The sequence below is a fragment of the Globicephala melas genome, chromosome 5, assembly GCF_963455315.2.
Source record: "Globicephala melas chromosome 5, mGloMel1.2, whole genome shotgun sequence".
NCBI lineage: Eukaryota > Metazoa > Chordata > Mammalia > Artiodactyla > Delphinidae > Globicephala > Globicephala melas.
In genome coordinates this window covers 93,840,451-93,857,826 of record NC_083318.1, presented here as the reverse complement: position 1 = coordinate 93,857,826, position 17,376 = coordinate 93,840,451, and the positions used below count along the sequence as shown (strand labels likewise).

General features: G+C 41.0%; 1 pseudogene; it reads right to left on the bottom strand.

The window, feature by feature from the left end:
• Nucleotides 1-10,280: 10,280 nt before the first annotated feature.
• LOC132597296 (histone H2A.N-like) lies at nucleotides 10,281-16,721 on the bottom strand (annotated as a pseudogene).
• Between the last annotated feature and the right edge of the window lie 655 nt (nucleotides 16,722-17,376).

The window sequence follows — 17,376 nt, the reverse complement described above, 5'->3', positions numbered from 1 at the left end:
TGAGGTTAATCCATGTTGTAATATGTATCAGTATTCAGTTCCTTTTTATTGCTAAATAGTATTCTGTCATATGGCTAGACCATGTTTTGTTTAACCAGTTGGTGGGCATTTGGATTTTTTCCACTTCATGGCTATTGTGAGCAATGCGGCTATGAACATCTGAGTATGTCTTTGTATAGACACACGTTTTCATTTCTCCTGGGTATATACTTCAAAGTATAATTGTTGGGTGATATGGTAATTCCGTATTTAAGAAACTGGCATCTGTTTTTCCAAAGTGGCTGCACTGTTTTACATTCCCACCAGCAATGTATGGAAAGGTATATTTTTAACGTCTATGAAATGACGGCATAAATAGGACAAACCAAGGAATTTTGACGAAGAAGAATGCATCTTTTACCCTGCTTGAGAGATGGGAGGTTGGGAGAGGATTCTCTCCTGTACTACTTTCTGAATCTATTTTCTGTTCCACAGGCCCCCTGGACCTAGAGTGGGCATGAATGTGCTCAGCAATCAATGCCATGGGGTTAAAATGAACATTGACTTGCCAAGACCTCGTTCATTATAATGAAATGCCCCTCCCTGTGCTCACATACACAAAAACACAATTTTTAAAAAATGCTTGTTAATTCCCACTGATGCAAAGAAGCAAATACTTATCTTCCTTTCCATCTCTTTTTTTGATAGCATATATGTTTATTGCTTGCTCTATTACTCAGAGTTCAGACTGCTATAAAAGTGCTTTAACTGAAGGAGGGAACAATGCCTTTGACATTATTATATTCAAATAAGAATCCAGAAAAGAGAAGACTGGAAGCATATTTAGTTTCCTTTGAGCTGCCAATTTCATATAGCTGACAACATGAATTACATTACATAAAATCTATTCATTATTCTAGCCATTCAAGAGCAACTTGAGGTTTAAGGCAGACTAATGGCTGTCACATGAAGCTACTGCTTGTCAGTCTTCAGTGAACTCAAGCAAAAAACAAGGAAATTGGGAACGGACAACATAGGGAGTCAAAGAATATTCATACTGTGGGGAAACCGCTCCAAAAGAAAAGAAGCTTCTTGTATTGAATTTGGCAGTGGTACAAGTTACACCAGGAAACTGCATTTCTGTGTTGAAAAGTTATTGTGTTATTTTGGGGTTGGGATGGGCTGGAAATCATTTTACTGCTTATTTAGGTGCCAAACTTCATACCATTGACAGGTTATACTGTCAAATATTCTGGACTTCAAAATATGTTGTTCATTTTTCTTCTTGTGTTATGTTTATAGAATGAATTGAGAAAGAAAATAAGCAACATAAATAAAATTCTTGAAAAGAACCTATGCACAGAGGCCCCCCACAAAAATCAGACAGAAAATAAAATCTTCTGTCTGTTCTGCTCATGGGGCCCCATTTTCCTTAACCACTAAGCTACATAACCTACAGAATAAAAGAACCCAAAGAACAAAAGAGAAACTGGATTCTCCTCTCAGAGGTGAGGGGAAAGTCTCTTGGTGCTTGACTGATACAGAAAAAAAGAAATAAGGATGAAACCAGTGAGACTTATCAACGAATTCAATGGAGAAAAAAGAGAAAGGCAAGCCCATCCGCAAGAGGGCAGAAGATGAAAGAGAGAATTGCAAAACATATCTAGGAATGAATTTCTCCTTTACTTAGCACCCAAGAAAATATTAGGTCTAAGAAAGTATGGGATTCCTCCTGCTTGAATTTCAGAGCAGAGTAGAAAGAGATCTATTGTACATTAGATTTTAGGTTCTAGCTTTCACTTAGCAAGCATCCTCTAAATGGTGGTTATCTTGGCTTGGGTTTCCCCAAGCAGACTCTGAGACGAGAATTCAAATGCAAGGAGTTTCACTGGGAAGTAAAGAAAACTGAGAGGGAAGTGGGCAAAGGAGGCAGGGAAAAGAAGGCAGTCACATTATCAAGCCAGCTACAACCGTGGGCAGCTCCAGGAGCTAGTGGAAAACATGCACCTCACTGTTATCCCATCCAACGGATGAGGGAGTTGGACTGGTCACCTTCCGACTTCACTCAGTCACGGGTGGAGGGCTGCTCCCAGAGTCATTAACCAAAGGGGAGGCAAAAGAAAGTCCATAAGTGAAGAAATGCAGATGCTGACAGTTGGAAGTCAAGCCTCTGTGCACAGCAGCGAAAGGTGAGGGAATGTGGGTGTGGCCATGCCTGGGTCAGCTTCAAGTGGTATAAAAACAACCAGGGAACAAACACCTCCCTCTTTGGGTGCAGGGACCTTGTTTGCTGTTGTTTCCCAATTCTGTCGTATTTTAGGCATTCAGTAAATAATGTGTTAACTAAATGTGTTAGTGAATGCATGAAATAGCTTTAAATCCTGGCTCCATCATTTGTGAAAAACCTCTTTGCTCATACATAAAAACAAACCTTGGGACTTCCCTGGTGGTGCAGTGGTTAAGAATCCGCCTGCCAATGCAGGGGATGCGGGTTAGAGCCCTGGTCCAGGAAGATCCCACGTGCCATGGAGCAACTAAGCCCCTGCGCCACAACTACTGAGCCTGCGCTCTAGAGCCCGCGCCACAACTACTGAAGCCCATATGCTTAGAGCCCGTGCTCTGCAACAAGAGAAGCCACCGCAATGGGAAGCCTGTGCACCACACACAAGAGTAGCCCCAGCTCGCTACAACTAGAGAAAGCCCGTGCGCAGCAACGAAGACCCAATGCAGCCAAAGATAAATAAATAAAAATAAATAAAATTTTAAAAGACCTCATTCTACGAAATAATAAATGACATAACCTAAGATAGCACCTGACCCACAGCGGGAACTGAGTAAATGTAGTTATTATGTATCGATTTCCTTCTTTCTGCCGTGCAGTCCTCCCTCCTTTATTTTGCTTTTCTCTCATAGAAAGGAAAGGTGGCTGTAGCATTTGATAGTGCCCTAGTTCAGAAATTTGAGAAATTTGCAATGTATCTTGACCCAGTGGAAGGGCCCACACCAACGGTTTCTTCTTAAAGGTCAAATTCATTGACTTACATATGTAGGGGAAGCTGTGATAGCAGTTCTTTCAAGAGAGGGCCAACACTTATTTAATTGTAAGTTTTGAGCCAAGAGCACCACTATGCAACTATGAATGCAATCCTGAAGAATGACACTAATTCTTTTAACCTGCCTGCTGCTTATATTGAGGTCAATGGATGACTTTTTTTTTTTTGACCTGATGCTCATCAGTAATTACTCCAAAGTGAAAATATGAAAAAAAAAAATCAAGGACTAATATGAAAGTGTCAGGTATTTTCTGCCTTCTTATTCCCCAAATTCACTCACTCTCATACTCTTTTAATGTTTTATCTCAACACTAAACATGTGTATTTCTTTCTAGAACCCAGCCAGATCTCAGGTCTGAATTCCAATAGCTCATTTCCCAGTTTCCATGAAACAAGGCCTGAAAAATGTGAACTTCTCAGAGGACTGCACACAAGAAGATAAAAGCTTAAATTACACCCGTACAACTTCCTCCATTAAAATTTATAACTTTTCAAAGGAAAAGAGTAAGTCAATTAGTTCTAGAAATCCAATCTTTCTTCTTACCTTCCAACAAATGTGTGGCTCAGGATCTAATTTAATACCCAAAGTGCTAGGCACTTAGTCCAACTAACCTGAAGAGTGCTTATTCCACTTAACTTGCCTGTGTTTTGAGATCGGTTTAAAATGTTGACATCTTTAGAGTTCTAGGATCTGTCTAAACTACATTTCCAGGAGCCAAGTAAAGGTGAGGGTTGAGGCCAGTTGATGGACGCTCCTCCATGAAAGAACATTTGTTGTGCTGCTGAGCTTATAACCAGGTCTCTTCACCAAGTTGGGGGGCATGAACTTGAAGCCTCTCAGAAAATCAGTCCTCTACCAGTTTGAAACTCAAGTCTGACTGTGATTCAAATGCAGGCTTTTTCATTGACCCTGCCTGGGGTCAAACCTTTATCTTTCCTTCCTTCACCCTTTTCCCCCTCACTTTCCCTTTCAGTGCTATAGTTTATCCTCAATGTTTCTGAAAAGCACAGTGGGTTAAATGAGATAATGTATTAGTTTCCTATTGCTGCTGTAACGAACTACCACGGACTTGGTGGCTTCAAATAACAAAAATTTATCATCTGACAGCACTGGAGGTCAGAGTCCAAAATGGGGTTTATTGGACTAAAATAAGATTTCAGCTGAGTTGTGTTCTTTTTAGAAGCTCCAGAGGGGAGTCTTTTCCTTGCCTTTTCCAGCATCTCGAGGTCACCTGCATTCCTTGGCTTGGGCCCTACATCATTCTGACATCTGCTTCCATCTCTCTCCTCTCCAACTAGTCTGATCACTATATAAACTGGATCCAGCCCCTGTTAGCTTTAAACTGGTTAGTGTTCATTTAGTCAATTAGTGTTTCTCCTGGGGTAACAGGCTTGATTTGAGGGTTAAGGTTTTATCATGGCTTAACAATGTGATGGAGTGTATCCAGCCCAAGAGGTAAGCCCTAGGGTTTAGGCTAGTGAGAGGGGGAAGTTTAAGTCAATTGAGGAGACAAGGGCGTGATAGAAAAGCAAAGGCAAAGATGATGACTGTGCATGGAGATGAAAACATAATATCTCAGCTGAAAAACAACAATCAGAGAGGTCAGATGAGACCAAGGTTAGAACCTGACAGAAATAAAAGATAGCAGGAAGCAGAGCCTGGGAAAGTGGGAGGAGTCCAGTTTAATTCTTGAGGTTGATATCTCAGTCACACCCCTCATTTCATGGTGCAAGTGACCTTCAAGATACCATTGAGCTGCCTGACTTTTCCACACAGTTCACACATCCCACTTCTTCCCCCAGAAATCGTGACATGGGCCGAAGTAGATGGAAGGATTCTTTGGAACTATAAAATGACAATGCAGTTTTTACTTTAAAAGGTATTTCTTAGGCTTAAAGTTTAAAAGGTCTTCGATCAGCCCCTAACTACTTTTATGACCTTAAGCAATCTTCCAGTTTCCTCATCTATAAAGTGGAATTAATAATAGAATCCGTACCTTACAGAGTTTCGTGACGCTTATGTGAACTAACATGCCAGTTACAGAGCAGGATCTCAGTAAAGTTAGTCATATTGCTACAACAAATCTTGTTGTTTTTAAATGAAAAATAACCCAAGAGATCAACAGTTATGAGGTGGAGGGGGAGAACTTTCTCCCAACTAATTACAAAAAGAATATTTACTGTTTATTTATGCATAATTCCATAAATCACAATGAATTTTGACAGTTTTGTTTTGGAAGGCTCTGTCTTGTTGTACACCCAGGAAGTGCCTTAGAAATGTATGAGGGAGAGGAGAGACTGGCTTTAAGAGTCAGCATAGGGACTTCCCTGGTGGTCCAGTGGTAAAGAATCCGCCTTCCAATGCAGGGGACATGGGTTCGATCCCTGGTCAGGGAACTAAGATCCCACATGCTGTGGGGCAACTAAGCCCGTGTACCACAACTACTTAGCCTGCAAGCCTCAGCTAGAGAAGAGAAAAACCAGCACATCACAACTAGAGAGAAGCCAATGCACTGCAACAGAAGATCCCACGTTCCGCAACTAAGACCCGACGGAGCCAAAAAAAAAAAAAAAGTCAGCACAAAAAAATCACCCAGAGTTTAATTACATGCAATTGGCCCATCCCACCATAAGTAGAGAAAGAATTGTGGTGTGATGTACCCTTCCTCACACCCTGCATTTAAGTTCAGTCCAAGGTCCTTTCTACAACCTACAAGGTCCTGTCTGATCTGACCCCTGCCCCCCTTTGCATTCGATGTCATACTGCTCTCTCTCCTGCCTACTGCTATATGCTGAAAATGTGTCCTTCCCAAAATTCATATGTTGAAACCTATACCCCCAGCGTGATGGTATTTGGAGGTGGGGTCTTTGGGTGGTAATTAGGTCATGAGGGTGGAGCCCTCGTTAATGGGATCTGTGCCCTTATAAACGAGACCTCACAGAGCTCCCTTGCCCCTTCTACCATACGAGGACACAGGGAGAAGATGACATCTATGGACCAGGAAGTGGGCCCTCACGAGATATTGAATCTGCCAGTGCCTTGATCTTGGACTTCCCAGCCTCCAGAACTGAGAAATAAATTTCTGTTTATAAGTCACTCAGTCTATGGTATTCTGTTATAGCAGTCCAAACAGATACCTAATATACTGCAAAAACTTTCTTCATATTTCTGAAACATTCCAAGACCTTCCTACATCAGCCTAACTTATAAACCTCTTTTATATCTGATTTCTTATTTCTTATCCATCAGGTCTTAGCTCAGAAGTCATCTTATCGGAAAACTCTTCTCTAATCATCCTACTTAACGTAAACCCTGCTCCCCATACCTCTACCTAACCGATACTACCATTCTGGAACTCATCATTTTTTTTTCGTAATAACCCTGAAATTACCATATACAAACATATTTTCCACCAGTCTATTTCTACTGAACTATGAGCTCCATAAGGGCAGGGAATTATCTGTTCAGGCAGCAACTATTGGCCATGATATGGAAAATTAGCCAAGTATCATCTTTGTTATGTGAGTTGCTAATGTCTGTTTGGTACCTACTACTCTCCCACCAGTCCATAACATCATGTCATAACTAAACTTCGGATGTGTTTTGTCATTTCAAAGCATTATTATATAGTTTAATCCCTTGGATACTTATAACAACTCCATTGGGTGAGAATGTTCCATTTTTATAGATGAGGACACAGATTCAGGAAAGCTAAGTTACTTGCCCACAGTCACACAGCCAGTTAAGACTATGGTAGAGATGAAATTTGTTTATTTTCACTCCAAGCCTTAGAGTGTCTGGGATGTGTATTTTGCTACACTAGACAGCTTTGCCTAAAATGAAAAGAAAAAAGATAACATAGAAATTACAACCCCAGGGACTTCCCTGGTGGCGCAGTGGATAAGACTCCACACTCCAGCTGTGACAAAGTGAGAGAGTGGCATGGACATATATACACTACCAAACATAAAATAGCTAGCTAGTGGGAAGCAGCCGCATAGCACAGGGAGATCAGCTTGGTGCTTTGTGACTGCCTGGAGGGGTGGGATAGGGAGGTTGGGAGGGAGGAATACGCGAGAGGGAAGAGATGTGGGAACATATGTATATGTATAACCGATTCACTTTGTTATGAAGCAGAAACTAACACACCATTGTAAAGCAATTATACTCCAATAAAGATGCTAAAAAAAAAAAAAAAAAGACTCCACACTCCTAATGCAGGGGGCCTGGGTTTGATCCAGGTTTGGTCAGGGAACTAGATTCCACGTGCATGCCGCAACCAAGAGTTCACATGCCACAAATAAGGAGCCCATGTGCCGCAACTAAGGAGCTGGCGATCCACAACTAAAGAGCCTGCCTGCCACAACTAAGACCTGCTACAACCAAATAAATAAATAAATAAATATTTAAAAAAAAAAAAAAAGCATTACTAAAAAAAAAAGGAAATAAGACATATATTTTTTAAAAAAAGAAATTACAACGCTATATCAATACAGACATACCAAAGGGCATTAAATATAAAGGCTTTAGTTAGATCTTATAAATCTCTAAGGTAAAATGCAGTTCAAGATGGAGAAGGCTATAATGAATAGATGCATGAATAGCTGAGGAATGAAAAAATGCAGTTGATTTAGAAAAGCCTCCTCTGAAGGCAGGAAAGAACTGTCACTTCCATTCTACAGACCGAGCCACACAAGTTCTCTTTTGTGGGGATAGTCATTAGAAGAGGGGAAGAAACAGTGCTTAGATTTAGCAGAGAGTCTTTGCCTTGTTTCGTTTCATTTTGTTGAGAAGGGCCCAGGTTGTCAGAGCATAAAAGATGGATGGACTCCTGAGATGGACCGAGTGGGAAAACAGTGACTCTGCAGCTCTTTGGATCAAGATGTTTGCTGTTTGGAAGTACATCAAAGGGAGAGACGTGGACGATTCTGTCTGTGGGTTACTTAAGATCCAGAACGTCCTTTAGGGTTTTGTTTTTTTCAAAGATTGATAGAAAGTCTCGCATTATGTGTCTCCAATCACATTGTGGGTTCACTAAAATGAGACAGACAAATATATCTTAAATTGTGTTCCCTACATAAGAGGCAGTGCCTCGGGAATCTATTACCTCTAAAAGAAAGCAGAGTTCTTACAAATGCTAAGAGCCATCTGGTACATCACCTCAGCATGCTGCTTGAATAAAAGTTAGTTCCAACAACATTGATAGGATCACAAACTTAGTTTTTATCTAAAAACACATAACCTTTAAGCAAAGTTTACATAGTTTCAAAAAGTTAAATCAAAAACACAAATTTTCTTTTCTTCCCCAATCAATTCAACAGACATTTACCAAATATTATATATGTGCAAGACATCATTAAATTGAAAATCAAACTCAACCTACTTACCTTAATTTTTTAAGCAGGGTTTTCTAGTATATACTACCCTCATCATCTTTCTAACAAAGACTTTAAAGAAGATCCCCTTTAATATTTCATTTGTCTCCCTCTTCATTAATACATCATTTTTATCATTGTTATGCATAGTTTAAGCATTGTGGATAAGAGAAAGTAAAGAAGGAAGAAAAGGAGGGAGGGAGGAAAGAAAGGCCCTCAGCTTCCAGAAGTTAGCAGCCTAACAGGGAGCTAGGAAAAGTATGAATGGCACAAGCAGAAAGCAATTAATTATTCTCTCACTAGCTGAGCTTTGCATGCACACAGACACACAGACACACACACACACACACACACACACACACACACACACACACAGTTTGCTATGGCAGAAACCATCTTGGCAAATAACTGAACTTTATTGTATCTCAGTTTTCTCTCTGTATAATGAGGAAGTTGGATTAGATGATTGCTGAGATTCTTTATAGCTCTAACCTCCGATAGGTCATTCAACATTTATTGAGCATTTGTTGTGTGTGAAATGGGAAGTATTTCACTAGGAGAAACGGGATATACAGCCTGAGTAAAACTCATTTGGCTTTAAAGTGATTATCATTTATTGGCCAAATGCAAACAACTACCTGTACTAGAAGATGGCACGAATAAAGGTGCTGGGAACATGAGAAGAAGGAAGACTTGATGCAAATGCAGGACGGAAGGGGATGGAAAAATGAGGGACCAAACTTATTAGTTTAAGGACAGCAGACAGATGAGGCTACCCTAGTATGAAGGGCAAGTGATATTAAAGGAAAGAGCAAGAAAGGTAGGGAGAGAACCTCAGAAAGGACTGGCTATTTTAAAAGGTCAATAACAAGCTGATCTAGCTGGGTTCTTGGAAGGAGATGAAAAAGATGACTTTGGGATGAGCTAAACCAAACAGCCCAAGGTCTTGGGAAACGGCCTAAAAGTCAATTTCACATTGAACTCAGAAACCGGCTACCATAAACTCATAAAAGGATCCTTGTTTTAGTGCAGAAGAAATGGGTCAAGAGAGATTGTATGGCTGACGTTGGCGTGTTGAAACTGAGGATCGCTAAGGAAGCTAGAAGGTTGTAATGTGCTCAGTGTGGACAGATGGATGCAGAAAATCCAGAAATGAAGAAATCTCAACATGGTCATCCAGACGACTTAAGTATGCTCCAAAGGAGTCATTTCCTAACCTACGGGCTGTTTCTATTTCCAAGGCTTCTCACAATGTAGCAAAGCAGTTCATTTCATCTTGAAAGGGCAGGTTGATTGGGATGTTCTGGATGATTCTCTCCAGAGGAGGAATTGTGAAGAGGATTCAGGGATTATCTCGTATCACTGAGGCTAGAAAAACCCAATGAGAGAACCCACTTTAAAATCTGAGTAGTGTCAGCCACCAGGAAGACAGGGGGCATAAGTTTGAGGTTAGCCTCTGATGTCATCTAGCTAACACACCCCCTTACAGATAAAGAATGGAAAGATGGGGTTGGGATAGGGGTGGTGAGCCAAGCCTTGGTAGGGGAAGGCTGAGATTTAGATCGACAGGAAGAGGATGATGGTGTTATAGGTGGTAGAAGCAGATTCAGAAAAGGAGGGGTAATGGCGTGGAAGATGGAACCAACAGGATTTACTAGTGAGATGACACAGAAGACAGTGTAGCCAGAGCAGAGATACCTCCCAGGCAGGTAGGAATCAGGAGCATTGATGACATAAGAGACAATGGCTGACCTTCAATTCTGAAGCCCAGGATTTTTTTTTTTTAACACACATGAGAAAAAGCCTTTATTTTTTTTCTACAAAGGACATCAGAGGCTAAAAACACAGGACCCGGAGACCAGGTGTGGAGCACTAAGACTCCTGTTGTAGCCAGTACTTCTTGGATTCATTGTCTCCAACCCAGCCCTCTGACACATACAATTTTGGGGGGCAAGTGCAATCATTTCCAACAACAGGGCCATTCAGAAACACTTCATTTATCCAAAAGCTCTTCAGAGAGGACCTCTGCTTGACTGCTTCAAGGAGCTGTCTGCCAGTGACAGCTTTTCTGTGGTTGTCAAAGGATGGTCTAGTTGCCTCCAGGCTAATCTGTTCCAGTCGCCAATCCTCCAGAGAGACCAGAGCATCCAAGACCCAGGAGCACCCACTGAAGTCTGGGTGGGTTTGCTTTAGGATTTCCCCCATATAACTAAAATAAGCCTCACTTTTCCTCCTCTTCTTCCCAAGGGCTGAACTGGTACACTCATACTTCTTTGTGGCTAGACTATACATTTTAGTCTTCTTCCTAGGGAAGACCATGTAAGCACATGAAGTACACGTGGAGGTTTAAATCCTTTGAAGTGCACAAAAAAGGTGCCTCTCCAGGTGGAGACGCCACAACAATACTTACTAAGAAATGGTAAGTGGCCCCTCCTTTTATGGGTCTTGAACTACTTACAGGAGTTCCTGTACCTATTTTAGGGGACCTTTATAGGACTAAGATTTTTTTTTTAACCTCTTTATTGGAGTATAATGGCTTTACAATGTTGTGTTAGTTTCTGCTGTATAACAAAGTGAATCAGCTATATGTCTACATATATCCCCATATCCCCTCCCTCTTGCATCTCCCTCCAACCCTCCCTATCCCACCCCTCTAGGTAGTCACACAGCACTGAGCCGATCTCCCTGTGCTATGCAGCTGCTTCCCACTAGCTATCTATTTTACATTTGCTAGTGTATATATGTCCATGCCACTCTCTCACTTCATCCCACCTTACCCCTCCCCCTCCCCGTGTCCTCAAATCCATTCTCTGCATCTGTGTCTTTATTCCCGTCCTGCCCCTAGGTTTGGCAGAACCAGTTTTTTTTTTTAGATTCCATATATATGTGTTAGCATATGGTGTTTGTTTTTCTCTTTCTGACTTACTTCACTCTGTATGACAGACTCTAGGTCTATCCACCTCACTACAAATAACTCAATTTCATTTCTTTTTATGGCTGAGTAATATTCCATTGTATATATGTGCCACATCTTCTTTATCCATTCACCTGTTGATGGACACGTAGGTTGCTTCCATGTATAGGACTAAGATTTTTTTTTTTGGCCACACTGTGCAGCATGCAGGATTTTAATTCCCCAGCCAGGGATTGAACCCAGGTTCCCTGCATTGGGAGCGTGGAGTCTTAACCATTGGACCACCAAGGAAATCCCAAGGACTAAGATTTTTTAAAATTGTTTTCTCTAATAAATTTTAAAACATATATAACAAAAGATTAATCCCATATTTTACCCAGATCATAGCTCTAGAAACTAGACTGAGACAAATATTTGGTAGGCAACAGTGACTGAACGGCAGAGTATGTCAAGCGCGTGGACTCTGGAGAACCAGGATGCCTGCATTCAAATTCCACCTCTAGCAATTTCTACCAGCCATGAGAGCTTCAGAAAGCTACTCAAATTCTGTGTCTTGCTTTCTCATGTATAAAACTGGCATCATAATATTACCTTCCTCATGGAGTTGTGGAAATTAAAAGGGTTAACACACATGGATCTCTTCGAATAGAGATCAGCACCCAGTAAGCACTTAGTAAGTGCCAGTATTTACTAGTGGTCGCTACTGGTTGTTGTTTGTTGTTGTTCTAGTTGTTATTTGATTATGAATCCTAGGGGCAGGTGCATCCCCACAGCAGGTGGAACCACTTTTCTCAGCCACAATGCAGAGTGAGTCATAATAAAATCATGCTGCCAGCTTCCTGAACTATTGAAATCCTTGAGCTTCTACATACAATCCCTATTTTTTTTTAAAAAGTTACCCTTTCTTTCTGAAGTTTACAGATTACAGAGGCTCTTTCCTCAACTCCACCTTTCCTTTTCAAGGACATTAAAACCCAAAGAAAGGGATTTGGAAGTGATTTCTTTTACTGCCACATTTTTGTAGCTCCTTTTTCCCCATTCATTCTCCCACCTCATTTGTACCTAAAGAAAAATGCTACTTCATTCATTATACTGTCACACCTGGCAGCTTATAACTGCTTTGTATAAATGTACCTGCCTTTCATATCAAAGACTTAATGTGTACTATCCCTTCCCTTCACTTACAATGGGGGTCACCCTACATTAGGGGAATAGTGAACATTTGGTGAGCAGCATATGAGCTAATGGGCACTTTCTTCATAGTCCTAGGAAAAAGGTCTTGGATACACACAATCAGCCTCTAAACTTAACTTTTGTCTCATCCTTGGTATTATCTTAATTACGCACACTTTCATCAATGTTCAAACTCCCTGTTGGTTGGCAAAATAAAGCCCTCTCCTCCCAAAGACATCCACGTTCTAATCCCTGGAACCTGTGAATATGTTAGATTACATGGCAAAGGGGAATTAAGGCTACAGACAGAATTAAGGTCATTACTCAACTGATCTTAAAATAGGGATATTATCCTGGTGGGCCCAATGTAATCCCAAGGGTACTTCAAATTGGAAGAGGGAGGCAGAAGTTAGAGATCAGAGTGATGCAATGTGAGGACTCAACCTGCCATTGCTGGCTTTGAAGATGGAGGAATGGGGCCATGAGCCAAGGAATGCGGGTCGCTTCTAGAAGTTGGAAAGGGCAGGGAAACAGAGCCTCCCCTATAGCCTCCAAAAAGGAACACAGCCTTGTTGACATACTAATTTTAGCCCAGTGAGACCTGTGTTAGACTTCTGACCTACAGAACTGTAAGGTAATAAGTTTGTGTTGTTTAAGCCACTAAGTTTGTGGTAATTTTTATGGTAGCAATGGGAAACATACATATTCCATGTCTGGAGATCTGCCTGGCATCCTCATCTCATGGGACTCTGCATCCTTGCTTAGACTGCCTCCCTGCTCTGTTTTGTCTTTGCCTATTAATTCAATAGAAGTTATCGAGCACCTACCCTGTGCCAGGCTCTCTGCTAGATCTAGGAAATGCAAGATGAATAAGACATAGCCCATGCCTTTTCATTTACTCAACAAATATTTGTGTACCCGGGCCGAGTTAGATGTGGTAGAGATGAAAAGAAAATGGTCGCAGCCTTTCAAGAGGCTTTCAGACCGCTGAGAAGACAGTCAACATAAATTTAAAAATTATGATTTGGTGTAATAAATGCATGTTATTGGAGTGTAGAAGAGAGATCACCTAACCCAGCTTGATGAAGTCAGGAAAACTTCAGAGAGAGGAAGAAATGGCGCTTGGATGAATATGAGTTTGCCAGACAGACAGGATGGGGAGAGAGATTCAAGAGCTCTGAAGCAATGTGGCACTTGAAATCTGGCTAGTGGATATGAGAAACAGAATTTAAAATTGTATTTCATTTTAGTTACTTTTTTAAAATATAAATTTATTTATTTATTTATTTTTGGCTGTGTTGGGTTTTTGTTGCTGCGTGTGGGCTTTCTCTAGTTGCGGCGAGCAGGGCCTACTCTTCGTTGCAGTGCATGGGCTTCTTATTGCGGTGGCTTCTCTTGTTGCGGAGAGTGGGGTCTAGGCGCGAGGGCTTCAGTAATTATGGCACACGGGCTCAGTAGTTGTGGCGCACGGGCTTAGTTGCTCTGCAGCATGTGGGATCTTCCAGGACCAGGGATAGAACCCGTGTCCCCTGCATCGGCAGGCGGATTCTTAACCACTGCGCCACCAGGTAAGTCCCATTTTAGTTACTTTTAATTGAAATGGAAATAGCCACGTGTGGCTGGTGGCTACCATATTGGACAGAGCAGATTACGCCGGATTATACCCTTGAAAGGAAGGAGATTGTCTTCTCTTTTCTTTCTTCCACTTCTTACGGACTGGAAAGCAGATGTTGGGGCAAGTCACCTTGGACCATGCAGACGGGGCATCAGGATGAAAGTAAGAAAGTAGAAGGCACGTGGGTCCCTGACCCCTTGCAGCCATCTTTCAGTGTGGCTTATGCTCAGATTGTCATGTGAGAGAGATAGAAATTCCTATATTGCTTAAGCTAATGCTATTTTGGATCTTTGTAGATCAGACAAATCTGTATCCTAATACAATGTCTCTTAGACTAATGAAAAGCAATAGTCATAATCTTTGCTAAGATTTTTTTTTTTTTTTGAGCTCTTTCTGTGTACCAGCCCCTATGTTAGCTGTTCTAAATACACGGTCTCATTTAATCCCCACACATTCCAATAAGGGAGATAATCGTTTACCCCCATTCTGCAGATAAAATGGAGCCTTGCAGAGTGGCTCATTAGTGGTAGGATTAGGCCTGTTTGACAGGAAACTGTATTCTAGTGGGCAGATACATAATATCTTAACATTAAAGACCAGGCAAATTGAATGTAAACCAGAGTTTTAAAATGCAGAGATAATATTTATGTCTGTGGCAGACATTCTCAACTGTCTACCCGGCACCCACTCCCTCCTTCTTCCTGAAAACAGAACCTCAATTTGTTCAAATAGTGGGCAGAGATTCCTTGACATCAGGAAGGCTGTTTCTATCACAGAACCCAGGAAAGAAGTCCTGACTGGTCTAAACTAGTCATGGTAGTCTCATTCCCCTTGGCCAATAATTGGTCTAAGGATAGGTATGTGGCACTGTTCTGGTCAACAAGATGTAAGCACAGGTTTGATAGGGAGGGTTCCAAACCAAAAGCCAAAACCAAAAGCCAAAACCCTGCCCAGAATGAAGATGCAATGCCGGAGATATGGCATCCATCTTGCAACCATGAAGACAAAAGTCTACATCGTAAAGAAGGCAGAGTGGAGAGCTAACTGAAGTTCTTGATGACATTATTGAACTGCTGCTCCTTGCCTGGACTCCAGACTTCTTGTAATATGAGAAAAACTAACCCCAGTTTACTTAGGTTTCTATCAGTCGGGTTTCCAGTTACTTATAGCTGGAAGTCTTCCTAACTGATACACATATATGTATATGTATCTTTTGTTTTCTTAGGAAAGACAAGGAAAAGTCACACGGCTTACAGTGCTATTCTGCACATTCTTGGCTGACGGCTGGAAAACAGTTCCCACTGGCTCACCCACAGTAAGCATCGTTTGTCTCTCTCAAAACACACATTTTGGTGGGATATGAAAAATAACCTTAACTAGGTAATAGAGCTCAGGCAAAATGCATATTTACCTCTTTCCCACTCTCCAACTGAAACTAAATTTCCCCTCAATTACAGATGTTTCTTGAGTAATGCTAAGGTGTGAAAAGCACTTACATTCTGTTATTTTAGACTGTTAATATTCTGAAATTTTAAAAGAAATCTCTGGGGACTTCCCTGGTGGTCCAGTGGGTAAGACCCTGCGCTCCCAAGGCAGGGGGCCCGGGTTCAATCCCTGGTCGCGGAACTAGATCCCGCATGCCTCAACTAACACCTGGCACGGCCAAAATAAATAAATAAATAAATAATGAATTTTTAAAAAATTATTTAAAAAATAAAAAATCTCTGTAATCTTTCTTAACCTCTGAAGTTTTAGAGAAAAGCAGAAACACTAAACCTAATGCACAAAAAAGATTCATTCAATGGGTATACCTATCCACACCAAAGATATATGAAGAATTGAGGCATGTTGCAGGATGATGAAGGTTTAAAAATTGGCTTAAATACATAGATAAACAGAAGAGGCAGAAATGCTGTTTTGCCCTTGGATTATATTGAAAGCTGACTTAATTCTCCTGAGTGTGCAAAAAGCAATAAATAATATTTATGTAACCAATTATCCAGAGTTGCAAACCAATTGTAAAATATTTCGGAACGCTAGATACTTCCAGTTGAAAGGAGAAAGAACGGATAGTTTTCTAGCCATAAAGGCACTCATACACAAATATACACCATGCCACTACATTAACTATGCTGGTAATCTTTAATCAGATTCATAACTGAAAAGATCATGTGGTAGCTGGTTTTATACTATTTCATTCACAAAAAGAGATTATCCATTAAACAAGCACATTTTTCCCTGGGATTTCACAGAATAAATGCGCGAGACACATTTTTCTTTCAAACATCAAGCTATGTAAAATATTTCCCGATATAATCAGAAAGGTATGAAACAGCAAATTAAGCAATATCTGGGCAATCCTCGGCATTATTCTGTGTTCTTGACAGATCTGACAAAAGTAGAAAAAGCAATTTCAATAAAGACAATATTGGAAAAAGAAACATACCTTAGAGATGATTAATGGTTCTCCATGCTCCAGGCCACCTTTCAAAGTAAAACCCCAGGGAGCTCCTCCCTGCAGGAACACTTCCAGATAAACGTACCTTCCCCTGGGGGTCCTGTTAGGGTTTAGTGTGGCACTGGTCTCATCGAAGTTCTCTGTGGTCCTCATCATGCCAAACACATGATCCCTCAAGTTAAATTTTAAATGCCTGCAGCAGATTCAAGAAAGCGGTGCTTGTATAGCACATTATCCCATCCTTCATGATCCACGCTGGCCGAAAAAGAGGTTTTCAGGAACAAATTCTTTCAGATGTAAAGGGTTCTTCCGAGCTTCACTCCAAGATGCTGAGCCAGGAGGATTTTTCACTTCAACATTTCTGAATGTAAACTCTCCTCCTGGAATTCCCGGTTCTCACTGAAGCCCCCGAGTGGTGTATCTCTCTCTACTCTGTTCAAAAAGAAACTTCTTTCAATGTCACTCTCAAGACTGCCTTTATTTCACACACACCCACACCAAAACTCTTCCAGCAGATTTTACAGAGAAACTTCAAGTCATCTTACAATGTAGTAAGAAAATTGCAAAAACTCAACTGAATCCCTCAATTCTGATTGATTATCAACCCTTTCTTCCTCTCCGAGTGAAATTTACCATTACAATAGCCCCCCCTCTCCCCAGAAGTGGCTTTAAAAGAAAGAAAGCACTTACTATGCTTCTGCTCGCTTCAGGAGTTTCTAACTTGTCCCAAACTGAGGAGCTGTGCTAAAACTTCTTGCCTCTGTTTTTCGGCAATAAGTTCAGTTTGTTTCTTGTAAAAGAAAACAAA